Source organism: Triturus cristatus, chromosome 9, assembly GCF_964204655.1.
Source record: "Triturus cristatus chromosome 9, aTriCri1.1, whole genome shotgun sequence".
Classification (NCBI taxonomy): domain Eukaryota; kingdom Metazoa; phylum Chordata; class Amphibia; order Caudata; family Salamandridae; genus Triturus; species Triturus cristatus.
The window spans coordinates 69,752,867-69,767,978 of record NC_140592.1 but is presented as its reverse complement, the minus strand read 5'-3'; positions in this window follow the sequence as shown (position 1 = coordinate 69,767,978).

Genomic DNA, 15,112 nt, shown 5'->3' with positions numbered 1-15,112 from the left:
AGGGTGTGTGGTGAATTGGGACAACAAAATACAATAAATGCATAAGGAGAGATTGAAAAAGAGAAGGAGGAGATGTGTGTTAAATATGCAGATGGACGTAGGTGCCAAACAGTGAGAGACTGCAAAGAAAAGTGGTGACAAGGAGAACATTAGCAGCAGCACCCCTCCCACAGACGTTTTAAAATGTCACACGATCGGCAATAAGTGGCGGTCATATGACAGGCACGTTAAAACTAACACATACGCATTCTAAAAACTTGAGCTGAGGTCAACCATGTGTGCTGGGCTTTTCGGTTTCCTTAGGCCCTTTATTACTTTTCTTAAAAGGCCTCCTATCGTTCCCTGAACCTAACACGGCTATGAAATATCCTCCACCACAGGGTGTACCCGCACCACTGGTCCATTCAGTACACTGGGTGCAGTTGCTGCTGGAACTGGCGTCGGGGAGGCTGTGGAACCAGATGCCGGTGCAGTGGATGCCATTTTGGAAAGAAAGGATACGATAAAATCGTGACTCTTGCGATAGGTTTAGTTAGGAGCGTGACACTCCGGACAGGAAGGCCGATTGGCTCATGCCAGTCGCTTACACAATTTTCACCCCAACGGTATCTCAAGTGCTCCATGTTTTAGGGTGTATAGCGTGTACTTCACCCAGTGTCAGAGCGCTATATAATAGAAGACTACATTTTAGTTTACAATCCACTTTAAAGAGCAGAAAGACTTTAATATAAAAAAAAAAGAAACGTTAGTTTGTAATTCGAGGAAGGCACAGTCAATAGCCACACGCGTCATGCATCCACGTTTCAAAGACGTCAAATTAGGTTGATTTCTATTTTAATGTCCCTTTTCTTGCTTCATCTATCGTAGATGTAAATGATAGGATCAGTTTAGCTAAACATTTCAGAAACTAGACAATGTGTGTGTTTTTAGGGCTAGTGCGAGGCAGGGGAAGCCATATTAGGTGAAATTAAACACCGTTCTAGGCTCCTGCTACTGATGTATCTATAATCTATTCGTTGCATGCAGTCTAGTGTTTAATAAACTACATCCACTATTGCATGCGGTCTAGTGTTTAATAAACTACGTCCAACTATAAGCGTCCTGGTCGACTCGAATCCCAAAGATGTGATAGGCTGAGGCACGTTAAAATGGAAGGCACTGATAAAAAACAAGTTGTAGCCCGGTAACTGACGAAGAGGGAGGCGGAGAAGGGAGGGGAGAGGGAGGGAGGGGGGAAAGGGAGGGGGTAGTGAGAGTAGAGAGCAAGGGGGTGGAGGAGCATTAAAATAAAAGTGATTCGCGTGCTGTAAGGCTTAATGAGCCGTGAAAAAAAGCCAGATGGCGGCTGCGCACGTGCGCGTAACCGCAAGCGTGAGGCCACCAAAAGCAAGTGGTAGGACTTTTAAAAGCCCACTTATTAAATGTCTCGCCAGTGCAGCGTTTGCGCTGGCTCAGGCGAGACCTAAAAAATGGCTGTGAAAATATTTCAGAAACAAAATACTCCCGCTTGCTCAACTGTTTACATTATTTGAGAAGTTAAAAACTGAGCTACAAGGAGACTCGGTTGTGAATTATGCTTGTACTTTTATGTCTTTTGGAGGAAAAAAACTCATGTTTGTACTGAGAAAAGATTGTTTTAGAAACAAATGTGAGTGCAACTCAAAGGAACGCAAAATGGCTTCTGTTTTTGAAAAAATAAATGCTAGCTAGATCTACTTTGCTAAAGTTTGCCAAACCTTTGGAGTTGCTACTAGTGACAGTGCAGCAGGTGCAGTGGCGCCGGGGCCCTGAGGTCTGAGTGCCCAGGGGGTGATTCATGTGCCCTTATAAATTAAATAAATAAACACAGCTATTCTGAATCTAGGTCTTTTGGTCTGTACGGTCTGCTATGCTCCCCTATAGCGCAGAGATACCCCTCTGGGGGCGATCCATGTGCTTTATAAATTGAATAAATAAATAAATAAAATAAACAGTGCACGCCAAGTATAGCTGCATGTTAGACTCTAGCCAAGGGATAGGGCACCCATTTTGCTTGACTGCACTATGGTATCTGCCATCTTTGCTACGTCACTAGTGTGCTTGTTGGGAAGTCGCTTTGAAGAAAGGAGAAGCTGTGATAATCAGATAGAATGCATACGTGAAATCCTCCGACGTGTTGGATTGGGTTATGCTTACGTGTATGGACTATAGTGCTTAGACACATGCACAGGGTGTTGGCGGACGCAATGTTCCCACGCAGATGTTAATTTCTGTATTTTTCATTTTTACAGTCTTCGAGCAAACTTATCCTCTTGACTTGCAAAGGACTGCCAACATCTATGTGCTTCAGGTGCAAAAAGTTTCTCTTCCCAAATTTACTTTTAATCCAGGTACACCGACTCATTCATTTGTTACTTTATACTTCCATTTATAGAGTCTTGTATTTGTATAATAGTCGACCTTTAATAACTTTGGAGGAGTTCTTGGATTGCTTGTAACTCTGTCAACATTTGACATATCTTCAAAAAGCTTTAAAATCCGTTTTCTTCTGCAAATGTCTAGTCTTGTAACATTGAGTATCGATTTATCAACACAGGCAAAACTTTATACACAATTCTTAAATGTTGCTTTTTCCATTGGACTTCCACAATTATATTTTGTCAAAAACAAAACGTTTTACTTAAAGACTGCTGGCTAATCTATACCAAACTTGGCATGAATGCTAAGCCTATATGCAAAGGAAGTGCCCTTTTTGGATTTTACAAAAATACGTCCAGGAGTTTTTACAAAAACCCAAAAAGAAGAGCATCAAGAAACGTATGGGCATAGTTAGTTAAGTTCTCAGTCCTGAATATAGGTATGCGGACTTCACAATGTAAACCTAAGCTGGAGTCGTGATTACCTGCAAATAGCTCAGGACTTTCCCTCCCACTAAATTTAGTCTGCTGGTTCAATTATGGAAATTATGGAAATTAAACGGGCACATTCCTCCAACTGGGGCACCAAGACAAGCTACAAGGAGACAATCAAAGCCCTTCTTAATTGAAGAACGTTAAATAATAGACTAGGCGACAAGGTGCGTTGACAGGCCTTTTTAGGTCTCGCCTGGCGTAAGACTGCGCAGACATGCGCAGTCTCGCTGGCGAGATTTAATGTTTTGGTTAGATTTCTCTAGTGGGCTTTAAGCCCCACCCCTCCTTTCCATTGGCTGGCGTCACCGTTTATGCTAAACGGTGGCCAGCCATTGGAAAGGAGCGTCTTGTGACGTACACTTGTCGCTTTTAGAGCCGTCCCAGTTGGACTGGCTGCCCTGACTTACTGCTGGCGGGAAAGGTTTTCTTATCTTTATGGGGCCAAACACATGGCCCCATAAGATAAGAAACCAGTCATGCGAATCAGTCCAACTGGGACGGCTCGCGAGCCAGTCCAACTGGGACGGCTCTAAAAGAGACATGGGTTCCAACTGTCCTTTTATTGTATGTATACCCCTCGAAAGTTAACTTGGTCTTCATATCAGGTACGTATCCGATATCAACCGAGCAAACTTCTAAAAAAATATTCAGGTAAACAACCAACTACACCCTTTTCCAGGAAAAGTTGAAGTGCTTTTCCTCGATTGGCCTGCCTTGCCTGACGAAAACTCCTTTGAATGGTTGCTGAGTTTCAGCCAATCTCAGAGGTGAGGGATAATTTCAAAGAGCCTAACAGTGAAAACGGACCGAGGCCTAGCACGACCAGCCGCCATCTTTGTAAATAAAACCGAGCCCTTGGGTTGAACGAAAAATTGTTCAACTTTCAATAGAGCGCGATACCAAACGTCCGTATTGAGCGCATCTGAGCCGTCAACCATTATATCAAGAAAACTTATCTTTAAATGTCTAGTATATATGAATAATTAGCAATCATAACATTGCACTGTTTTTCCTTAATAATAACTCTTAAGACAGAAATAAAGATTTTCTCACCAAAGAATATTTTAATTTCTGCTAAAAATAATGGGTGTTCGATGCTATACATTTTGCCTAAACTCATGCAATTGGGCTCTAGTTTTGCTGTCCGTCTTCTATGTTTCGGTAATGATCACCCGGCAAATGATTCCCAAAATGCACTGGGCGCATTTTATGTGAATAAAACTGCTAGAAATTGGTGTGGCCGACGCCGTGCGCAGAGCGGTAAGATGTCGTGGCAGTGCATGTGTGACCTAGGTATAGGAATGGTCTGGCTCTCAAGACAAACCGTTATTGTGTGGCGTATTTTTAGAGGAGAGTATGACAGAGGGATGTCACACTCATCTAAGTAGTGCTTTCCTAGGTTAGTAGAGGCATCTGGGCACTCTGATCTGCAAATGGCACTGAGGTAGTGTCTGTGTTCTCATTTTAATTAGGGTCTGAGGTTTAAGCAAACCTACCCCTGATTCTTTGAAGAGCTCATTATAACCAATGCCCCCTTCTACACCATCCAAAGCATGTGCGCGCACAAACACACACACACACGAAGAATCGAAAAGGACAGGTTGCAATGTTTGAAGAATTTGTTGAGGGGTCTGAACGAAATACTGCAGAGAAACTTTCCACATAATAAAACTATGCTTTTAAACTTTCCGGGAGGATGCAAGCAGTGTTCACTTGTTCATGTCTGAAGGAGCAGCCTCACATACATGGATTCATGCATGGGTCCCCAGGCATCGCTGCTGCGACCCCTGGCTTGGCCCTTGCAACCCCCGGTGATGCCTTTGGGACATCTGGCCTCAGAGATCATACAGCCAACACCAGGGCTTTCAATGGGATGAAAAAACTGGGGGATCTCTCAAAGGGGCGTGGACAATGTAATTAAGGGTGTGGCTTAAAAACACACAAACTAAAAATCTGTGCTTAGTATAGTGTGCCACCCGACTTGTATTTTGCTGTTTCTATCATTGCATCCAGATATGCTACAACAAGTAACATCATACCTACAAGTCAGGATTATTTGCTTTGTCAATAGTTGTTAGTTGTATAAGATAAATAAGCAGCAACTTTGGCTTGTATATAATATTGAAAAAGCTTCCACTTAAAGCCCTGTTGACACCAGGACAATGTGGCTGCTCCTGAGTTTCAGAAAGAGAAGGGGAATCCAGAGAGAAAATTATGCTCTTTAAAGGATTTCCCTTCCCCTACAACTTTCACCTGGCATGTCGTCATGCCGTAACTTCTCCACTAGTGCACTGTCACTGCAGCCCGATAGAGACCTGTTTCGAGGCACTCTTTAAACAAGCATTAAAAATGCAATAGGTCTCGCCTTTCATTAAGTTAAAGCCATTTGCTTTGCTATACAATACCCTTAGCAAAGCAAATGGCTTTAACTTAATTAAAGGAGAGGCCTATTGCATTTCCAATGCTTGTTAAGACAATCCCATTGCACTTATGGTGATATGCCAACAGTTCCTGATGCCTGCTGCCCTACGTTCCTGTTTGAAAACTTTAAACACAAATAGTGAAAAGGGACTGTGGGCTAAGGAGCTGTGCACAGGGCACGGCCACTGGCACCCCCTTGAGCACAGTACCTGTACAGCATGGTGGGTGCACATGGCCTGTAGTCAGTCAGTCAAGCCAGAAGTTTATTTGGACTAGTTAGTCCTTAAACATTAAAATCTCCATAAATACAGTACAGAATCTTAAAATCTCATATCTTAAATAAAATCTATGGTAAAATTCATACATTTAAAATTCATTAGACTTTCCAACATTCCGTATAACGTACTATATGTCTGCTAATATTTTTAAAACCAATATTTCAATTCTATTCACACTTAAGAATTTTTGTAACTTTTTGGATGAACTTACCCATTGCACAAGCTACATCTAAATTACTCATTTCAGTTAAAAGATCTAATGCTTGTACCCTATTTTTAATACCATATTTATTCAAAATTGGGCATAAAAACACTGTCCGTATATCCATCACCTTCTGACAGTCCAATAAAATATGTAATATGTTGCACGTAGTTCCCAGGCTACAAACACATTTCCCTTTGCTGTCAATCATTGCTTTTTTTACCTCATTGTTTACATAGCAAGGGTTAACGCCAATTCTTAATCTTAGCAATTCTCTTCTTATCTGCTTCTACGGTTATCTATCAATATAAGGGAAATGTTGCTCATTTTTCCACGAGTTGAACACAAAATGTACAGATTTTTACCCCTTGAGATAATCTTGATCATGAGCTTGAGAGGCCCTGAGTTCCCTCTTATCAACCTCGAGGCCTGTAGTGCCCAGGGTTACTGTATTGCACTCAGACCATAGGTGCACACAGTTCATTTATGATCCGACCGAGGTTTAGGCCCTTCAAGTACGGTGGTGAGGTGTGAATAATTACTCCGCACATAGACTCTAGTCATCCCGTGTGCTCCCGCAGGACGTGCTCTGTGGGTTTGCAGGCTGGGATACTGCAGAAAATACCTGGCTGGCACTGAAGAAGGCTATGCAATGTGTTTACCACAGCCCGCAACCAATGTATATACCATTACTAAAACTACCAAATTCCCTCAAGAAACTAGGACTAAGAGATATTTTTGTGTTCTATTAAGATCACATTCGACCCTACTTTAACAAAAAATATCCTTTCAAAGTTTATGAGAAAGCCATAGTTGAGGAGATTTTATTGTAATGATCCGAACCTAAACAAGCAATTGCAAAAACCAACAGGTCTGACATCAGCTGGCAGTTTTTTTGGCTTCTCCAGTGTATGATTTATTTCGTCATGAGTTGTCATGGGAGCATCTGTCCCTCGCCAATATAAAAACAATCCTAAAAGCAAAAAAAACATTTCTTCTCAAAAGTACACATTGCTATCATAGTTTGTGGCATTGAGCGTGCTACTTTATGTACAGATGTGCTCTTTGTGAAAGAACACATTGTCATCCCTCTTAATGAAGTTAGTCAATGGCTTAAGTGGGCTGAACTATTGTTGTATGCTGTATTAGGCAGAAGAAAAATGTGAATGACACAATGGACCAATAGAGGAAGAGGTCTAGCTGAATACCCTGTAAGTTAGTATGTGTATATATATATATATATATATTATCTACTGGCGGTCGCCAGTAGATAGTTATAGTTAGGACCGTGTTTCCATAGGAAATCCGCAACATTCTATTTGGAATAACTTTGGCGCTGGTTGACGAATCCTCGCAAAATTTTCAAAATAGGTGGGGCGCTCCTACCCTGAAAGTCTCGTGGTGATTCGTCAAGCGGGGGCCGAGAAAAAAGGGGGGTCCCAAAACACGTTTTCCCCATGCATTTTTCCATAGGGACCTTTAGTCCAAGGTACAGCCCGAACGGCTGAACAGAATTACTTGAAATTTGGCAGAGAGGTAGTCCTCAGGTCAGGGAAGTGCCTTTTGCAGGTCTGGTGTCAATCTGTTCAGTAGTTCCTGAGAAAATCAAAAGTAAAATCATATATATATGTGGGCGGAGCCTAACCACACATCTCATCCTGAGATCTGATTGGCTGTCAGCACTTCATCCAAGAAGTGTTGGCAGCCATCTTGGGACCAATATACATGATAGCACCTCATTAAAAATCATTGCAGTTAATAGAAGGTTTTAAGACTTTAGTTACATTATAAATCATTTGTTGATGGTACCATACTCATTTTAGGAATTGTGGTATGTTCTAAGGTGATTTCACCATGTGAAAAAGCCTTCTGCTGGGATATCATGATTGAGAGAAAAATATTTTCTCATGCTTTTCCCACAGAGGTTTGGAAGGTGATCTATAAGCTAAACTGAGAGCATATTTTCTGTAAATTCACATTATCTTTCTCAGTCATGTAAGAATGAAGTCTGACATTCTCAGTAAAACATGTACATCCAACAAGGGCACAGACTGTCAGTTGATTCCTTTGTGTTCTACTGCAGCTTCCCAGAGTGTTCCAAAGAACAACTAGAGCGCTAACAGTCCTACTTATGATAAACGTATGGCACACCTGAAGCCATCTTGCTTGGATTAAAGTGGTAACTCTTAAAACATTTAATTCAAAAAGGAACAAAATGAGGGGGTTCATTTTTCCATAAAAAGTATGATTAGTGCTGCAGAAAGAAAAATTAGGGCACATTTTGAGTGACTTCTCAAATCCTCTTCTATTTCATTAAACAATTCTGACATGCAGACTGAAACATGCACTTTCAATACCAGCAGCAGTTTTCCCTGGTGAGCAGTAGCTTTACTACAGTGATGTAATGAGCAAAAAGAGTGTTAACATTCTGAATTTAAGGCAAATGTGTGACACATCTGAATGCCTTCTTGATGGAATCAAAGTAAAAAAACTGAAAGTATTTCCTACTGAGGAGACTGCAGTAAATGAGGAAATTAGGAAACTTCATAACAAATAAGTCTCCCAAGATGGCCACCAGAGACAAAAGAGCCCAAATCTAGCCCAAATATCCCCCAGATGTAGCCCAAGTATAGCCCAATGACAGAATGTCCCAGAGTGTTCTTAAAAACAACTAGAGCGCTTACTGTCTTCATTATGACAAAAGTATGGCACACCTGAAGCCATGTTGATTGGAATAAACTGGTAACACTTAAAACATTTAATTTAAAAAGGAACACAATGAGGGGGTTCATTTTGCCATAGAAATTATGATTAATGCTGAAGAAAGAAAACGAGGGCACATTTTAGGTGACTTCTCAAATCCTCTTCTATTTCATTAAATAATTCTGACATGCAGACTGAAACATGCACTTTTAATACCAGGAGCAGACTTCCATGGTGAACAGTAGTTTTACTACAGTGATCTAATGAGCAACTAGAGTGCTAACATTCAGAATTTATGGCAAATGTGTGACATATCTGAATACCTTCATGATGGAATCAAAGTAAAAAACTGAAAGCATTTCCTACTGAGGAGACTGCAGTACATGAGGAAATTAGGAAACTTCATAACAAATAAATCTCCCAAAATGGCCACCGGAGACAAAAGAGCCCAAATGTAGCCCAAAATCACCCAGATGTAGCCCAAATATAGCCCAATGACAGAAGTGTGCAAAACACTTATTATTTTGTGTTTTTGCAGTGTTATATAGTGCAGACTTGTCAGGTATTGGAGTGCTTTACATGAACATTGGTTACATCACACAAGAACAAATTCATTTTGGTTGTAGACATGGGGAGACTAAGTGATTTGACCAGAATCACAGAATGTCGAGCTGAAGCAGAAACTCCAACCTGGTCCCCAGTTGCAAAGTCTGCAGTTCTGGAAGTAACACCACATCCTCTCCCCTAAGTGCAACATTTAATCAAGTGGTCAACTGGATAAAAAAACATAAAGATAACAAATAATTTAAAAGTGCTTTGTCGCTATTTGAAAACTCAGAAAATATGTCCTTATTTTAGTCTTTTAGAGCACTAACCATAATTTTGGTGCCAATAAGACCCTCTCATATATGTAATTTCTAAAGGAAATGCTCTAGGTATTACAGTTTTGATTACATCAAGATGACGTCAGGCGTTCCACACTTTTGTAATAATTATAGAATGTTAGCAATCTAGTTGTTCATTAGGATACTGTTGTGAGGCAGAGGCCAGGGGCACGGACTCTGAAAATTGAAGGCAGGTAGGAGGGTGCAAAGGCAACAATTTAACCACACTGAGCAGGCAGGAAGGGCCGTGGCAGCACAACAGACTATGGAGGGCAGTGGAAAGGGGGGCAGGGGCAACAAACCAACAATACTGGACTTGCAAGAGAGGCTGTGGCAATGTAATAGACCATTGTGGGCAGAAGGAAGAGGCAATGGTAGTACAACCATACATGCTAACAGACCCGATTCAGCCAGGAAACGTCCAATGTTTTTAAGCTCAAATGGGCTTTATTTGATCTGTCTACAATCTCCTCTTTTTCAATGTAACTCAAAGGGGAAAATCAATACCCCAGTTTTTTTTCAAAATCTCCCTCTTACCAAGTTCAAAATGTTCGCAAGTATGGTACATTGGATCATGGAAGGAAATGGGGTAGGGACATGGACTTGGATAACAGAGGACAGGAGGGACATGGAGAGGTGCACCAAACTGACCCTGCAGGGCAGGCATCAGGGTTTGCAGCAGCACAATACACCACACAGGGCATGCGGGACGGGAGTGCAGCACAACAATCCATAGAAAGCAAGAGGGAGGGGACAGGACCATGCACATGGACAACAGAGAACAGAGGGGCAAGAGGCAATGGTAGCTAGCTGACCATAATGGACAGACAGGAGAGAAAGCTGCAGCATAACAGACCATAAAGGGCAGGAGGGACAGATCAGGGGCATTACAATGGAACAGACAAGCCAGGAGGGAGGGAGTAGGGGTCTGCACATGTAAACAGAGGGCTGGGGGCAAGGGGGCAGGGCAGGAGCAGCAAGATAGCCATGGAGGTCAGGCAGGATGGGCACTAGAAGCAAGACACACCATGAAGAGCAACAGTGAGACTGTGATGGCATACACACAGACCATGGCGGGAAGGTGGGAGGGGGTCAGGGGCAGCTAACTGACCACACAGGGAAGGTGGGAGGGGCCATGGCAGCACAGAAGACCATGCATGGCAAGTGGGAGGGTTAGTGGCAGCACAATGGCTATGATGGGCAAGAAGGAGGGTGCAGGGGCATGCACAAAGGACGATGGAGGATAGAAGGGAGGGTCAGGACCTGTGCACAGACAAGAAAGTTCAGGGGAAGGGGCCTCACAACAGACCGCACGGGGCAGGCAGGAGGAGCAGTTGCAGCACAACAGACCAGGGAGGGTGATAGAGATCAGGGTGTGTATAATATTCCCACTACCACGGATAGAGTAATTTCACAGTTACACGCACATGCATACATCATACGCTAGGGCCCATTTCACTAACATACGCTCAAATACTCTACCAGCAATAAACCTGTGGAAGGAAAAACTCCTAATCACCCTGCATCTATACCGAGGTCGATAAGACCTGGTTTTTGTGACTGTCCTTAAACATAATCTATACAACATATACAGTAATAATCAAAAATGTAAACCCAATAATTGACAAGAAAGAATATCCAACACCATGTTTAAAATTATATTGCTTTATCTAAAATTAGTCAAAGTAAAATCAATCAGAGTAAATCATTTCTCATAGTTACCTATTCTAGCTAAATGTCAGAACGGGTCAGGACAAGTCTCTCGGTAAATGTCTCTCAAGACGAAGTCCCTTCAGCATCAATCCTCAGCAACGTAGATTCGGTACGCGGAAAAGGCAAAATGGCAAATGGCAAAAAACCCTCTCTAGGCTAACATTTCTTATAGTTTCTAAACAATGGAAAGATACATTGGAAACATAGAAAAAACTGTAATGTCCGCCGGACCTGCTGAGCAGAGCGAGAAGGAAAGGATGTAACATCGCTACATTTGAGAATCTCCGCTCAGGAAAAGTTCACATAATGAAGACTACGGAACAGGAACCAAGAAATAAAACATGTATCATATTAGTTCTACTTCTCCTCGGCAATCGAGCCACAGTTCAGAGCTTTTCTCTAAGGCTCCTTTGTTTCCCAAGGCTGCCAAGGACATTTTCACTTCACTTGGAGATCTCCCAAAACTGCTGCTGTCCTCATGGAAAGTTTTCAAACAAGCAAGCAAGGACCATGGTCAGTTAGCTTCAAGACCATTTCCAGCAGGGGTCTCCCTCGTCACAGTTTTCATATTATAAATCACAGCCAGGCTCACAAATCGGCCATCTTTCCCTAGGCCATCATAGGCCTCAATAGACCATCTTAATTAAAAGAAACAAAAACAACATTACCACAGCATAGTGATTAAACAGTATTAACCCCACTAATACCCTTATGTGTATGCATTTATCTAGCACTTGCAACATAGAAAAGCATTAATTCGAAAAGCATTTTGTGCTCAAAAATAAACAGCACATAGCAACGTTTAAACATGAAAACACGCACGTTATTTTTTAAACAGCACATTTATGCACACCCACGTGTAACTCTCTCTTGTTAGGACAAACGGATTGATTAATATAAACACACTTGCACAAGACAAATAATTAATTATTAATTATTAATAAATTAGTACAACGAATAGACATGCCAGAGCTTCAAAAGCCACAGAATTTTCAAACTGAAAACTCTGCTCCAGCAATCCCCCCTTTGGTGATTTTATCACCAAATAAACCCCAAAAAAAAAAAATTCGTGAAAATTTAGTCCCATTTTAGGAGAAATCGGAAATGTCTTTTCCCCTTACACAACATTACACACCAGTCACTCTTTCATCATCCCTTTTTGTCTCTAAGTAAGCACTCTCCCTCAATTCTTCTAATTCAATTTCTTGAGGTTCTCTTTTCAACTTCTTGTTTTTCTTTTCTTTATTCAATTTCTTCCTCCCTCCCCTGTTTTTACAACACACACACACCAATCTTATTATCAATAAAGCAACAATTATACAAGTTAAGGGAAACAATATTCTACCTATAATAGTACTACCTATTTTTGCAATAAAATCCTTAACAGCTACCATTTTATTAGCTATTTTAGTCCATAAATTCTCAGCTTCAAGTGGTACTAATTCTTCATGCAAATCAGTAATATTTTTGATATAGACCTTCAGGTCTTTGCTTTCGTCTGGAATGTAAGTGCAACAATGTTGAACTTTCAGCATTCCACAGACTCCACCCTCCTTGGCCAATAGAATATCAAGGGCAAGTCGATTTTGCATAGACATGGCACGTACGGCACTTAATTCCGTATTCACCAAAAGAAACCCTCCAGCGGTATTTGTCGATAAGCGATCAACCACTGTGGACAGTTTCCGAATTCCATAAGCATTCAAAGAAATTCCCACTGCTGGAATCAAAACCCCAAAAATATCACCCACTATTTCAGACCAAGTTTCTCTCTTAAAACGCATTAGTAAATTAATATGTTCTACATCTGTTATTTTATCTATATGAAAAATCTTTGGAAAAACCAGGCCCACATAACACGTGCCATACCAATGGTCAGGCAACTTGTAATAAGCCTTATTCCCACAAACATAATATACCCCTGGAAAAATTGTATCTTCTCCACCTCTGAAACCCCAACCTGTTGCAATGAAGTATGTATCATGGCACTCACTAGTCCCGACAAAATATGTATCATATTGGGATTTCCTTCTCGTAATACAAAGTTTACCCTTCTGTGGTGCATCTAGAGCTAAAGTTGGACTAGCCCCATTCTTCAACTCTTTTCCCATCTCAATGTCCCAAATTGTCTCACTCACTTTATATTTTCCTGCTTTTTCCTGCATGTTCAATCTCCTTTCTTCTACCATATCCAGGAAAGCTTTCTCCTCTCCTTTCAAACTGCAAGTTAAATTATTCTTAAAAATGTAATCTAATGTTAATCCTTTTTCTTCAATAAAAATCTCACCAAAAGTGTTAGCTTCTTTAGCTGGATTCAGCTCTTTGTTCATTGGCAAATGCCCAAAAATACTATCTCTGTTAGACATCTTATAATCTACTTTCCCTAACAAATAAAAAACACTACTTAAAATACTACAGGAAATACCATATGTAGCTGGTAAATGATGATAAGTAACACCCTCTGAAACGGATGCAGGTAATTGCATACAGACGTAGCAATCCCTTACTTCCATTGTTTTCACATATTCATATAACAGTTTTGAAAAAACATTACTAGAAAAGTTATTAATTGACCTATCTTTGTGTATGTAAGTATTACTAATTCTAATTGGAACTACTTTTTGCGAATTCTTTTCTTCATTTGTCACATTCTCTGTATGCATCTCAAACTCTACTTTAAAAGTCACTAATAAAACTAAAACACCCCATAGAAGCATTAATAATCCAGTACAGCAGCAGCACATCCTACACCACCTTTTAAAGAAGGCACATCTATTTCTATTATCTTCTACGTTAGCCATTTTACTACTTAGTTTAGCCTCTACTACTCCACTACTGTTGGAACTTTTCAATTCTTCAGCAATTCTTCAGCTTTCAGGTTATCCAAATGATCTTTCCGTTCACTTAATCCAAGTGAATCCTTCCTTTATTCAGTTTGGATACTTGTCATTCTTCACTTCAATTTCTTCAACATCAAATTGTATTAGATCTCCAACATCAAAATCCTCAGTACTCGACTCTTCTTCAATGTCAGTCAAGAGTACTTTCAGAATTTCACCAGTATCTTCCTCAACCACTTCTCTCAAGATCTCTTCCGGATTATCTCGAGTCACTGTTTCTTCTTTTCCTCCTTCAGACAGTACCACATAAGACCATTCCGGTGATCTGTACTTTTGGTTGGGTCTTCTTACTCTTTTTATTTCCACTGGTTCGTTTGACTCCTTTGATTCTTCTCCTTCAGCTTTTGAACTTTGACTCGAAACTTCATTCACTTGTTCAGCTTTCGATGTACTTGCTCTTATTATTTTGTATCTCAGCCTCTTAACTCTGTTGTTAGGCCAACGATCTCCTCTTAACACCTTTTTCGGCGTTATTTCTTTATTACTTCTTTCTCCAATCCAAGTTCTCTTTCTCAGAACTCGACCCTCTGTTTGTTCATCCTCATCATCTGTTTCAAGTGCCTCTTATTTCCGTTTTCCAGCAGCTTTCTTCTTTTCCACAGATTTTTTCACCACTGTTTGAGACTTCCCTACTTCTGTCCCTCCTCGAGTCTCCGACACGCAATCTTCTTGCTGTCTACTTGTCCCTTCACCTGGCTCATCAAGAATGTTCCCTACATCTCCTCGGGGGTCTTCCGCAATCTGTCCCTCTCTATCTTCTTCTGACCCTACTTCTTCAAGTATAATCTCAAGTGGTTCTTCAATCTCCTCCTCTTCTGATTCAGGAGTAGTCTCTGTGTGATTTCTCTTTTCTTTTCTTTTTCCTTCACTGCTGTTTGAAACTTCAGGCTCTCTTACAGAATTTGATCTCTTCTCTGATACTCGCAGTGGTTCATTCGAAGCTTTTCCTACTTCTTTCCCCACTGATTCTGTATCTTCATCATCACTGGAATCTGACTCTTCAAAATACTCTTTACCAGTCCCTTCTTTTGGGTTTGGAACTCTCAGAGTATGACTTGCATGTACCCAGTGTTTCACTCCAGCACACTTTACTGCAGTCGTCGTAGTCAGAATAACTTGT